This window comes from Octopus bimaculoides, chromosome 6, assembly GCF_001194135.2.
Source record: "Octopus bimaculoides isolate UCB-OBI-ISO-001 chromosome 6, ASM119413v2, whole genome shotgun sequence".
NCBI classification, from domain to species: domain Eukaryota; kingdom Metazoa; phylum Mollusca; class Cephalopoda; order Octopoda; family Octopodidae; genus Octopus; species Octopus bimaculoides.
Genome location: NC_068986.1, coordinates 76307602 through 76309350, shown reverse-complemented (window position 1 = coordinate 76309350; position 1749 = coordinate 76307602).

The following is a 1749-nucleotide window of genomic DNA, read 5'->3' as shown; positions in this document are numbered from 1 at the left end:
TATATATATAAGATCCAAGGACTGAGGTGTAGGAAGAAAATTAACTTCAAGCAAACCATACTAAATAATATAAAAAACAACTTTCAGAGACAATAGTGGTTTATTGAAATGGAAGGTTGTAGATTTTTTTCTTATTGAAATATGATAAATTGAAAAGAGTTCTTTTCATATTTCATGGTAGGCAACCAGGGTTGCCGGGTACGTGAATAAGAATACAAGAATTAAGGAATGGGGTGGATAAGATCCAGGCTACATATGATTCATAGTGAGTGGAACCTCAGAAGTGGGCTACTCTTCAGGCCAAAGATATCTTGATTAAATAAAAGTTTACATTGTCACAAGGAGGTGCATGTTAACACATGGAGTGTTAAGACACACCTCCTTGTGACAGTGTAACCTTTCATTTAATCAAGATATCCTTGACCTGAAGTGTAGCCTGCAGTCTCACTTGGATATTTACCACTTCTGAGGTTCCACTTGCTATGAAACATATGTAACCCAGATTTCATCTACTCCATTCGTTAACTCTTGTTTATATATATATATATAACACCTGCGCTAGAAGAAAAATGACAATTAGGATAATGCTTGGCCACATACTGCGAGGGTGATGTTCTAAAATTTGGAGCAGTTTGAATGGGACACGATGCCCACCATGTATATATATATCTATCTGCCTGTGTATCTATTTATCTATCTATATGTACAAAGATATGTGTGTGTGTGTGTGTGTGTATTCAAAGATGATTTAGTAAGACAAATGAAGCCAAGAAAGAAAATAATGGCAAAATCCAGAAAGTACTGAAAACACATTGTAATCAGTGGTGCATAGTAACATCCAACAGCCACATCAACAGAGGTGATATGGGTAAAGTTGATATATATATATATATATATATATATGTTGTCAGTGAGTGTCTGTGAAAGTGTAAGAGAGAGAGAGAGAGAGAGAGAGAGAGAGACAGAGACAGAGAGAGAGAGAGGGGGGGAAGAGATGGAGGGAGGGAGGGAGAGAGAGAGAGAGCTGTAGTTTTCTAAACTTTCTGCCTTCCTAGAATCTTTAGTACTGTCAAAACCATTATTTCTAACATTAAATTATATCATCTAAATAATAGAATTTGTTTACTAATTTCCATTAGATTGTCTACAGTAGTATAAGTATTTAAATATATTAGTTTGAATTAGGATAAATGATAAGAAACAATGTGTAATTGTTTAAACTAAAAATCTTAATAATATTAAAGGGTGGGAAAATCAGATGTAATGTTTTCTACTTGTGATCTACTTGTAGTATGTGTAGGTAGATTTGAATTCTAAAAGTAATGTTGTTTAAGTCATCTATAGACATTTTTTTTAAAACATTAGATCAAAGATTTTTAATATTTTTGACATCATGGTCCTAAGAGAAAAAAAAAAAAGAACCACTTGCAAAGTTTAACCATAAAATCATCATCATCATCATCGTTTAACGTCCGCTTTCCATGCTAGCATGGGTTGGACGATTTGACTGAGGACTGGTGAACCAGATGGCTACACCAGGCTCTAATTTGATTTGGCAGAGTTTCTACAGCTGGATGCCCTTCCTAACGCCAACCACTCCAAGAGTGTAGTGGGTGCTTTTACGTGCCACCGGCACGAAGTCCAGTCAGGAGGTACTGGCAACGGCCACGCTCGAAATGGTGTATTTTACATGCCACCTGCACAGGAGCCAGTCCAGTGGCACTGGCAACGAACTCGCTTGAATATCTT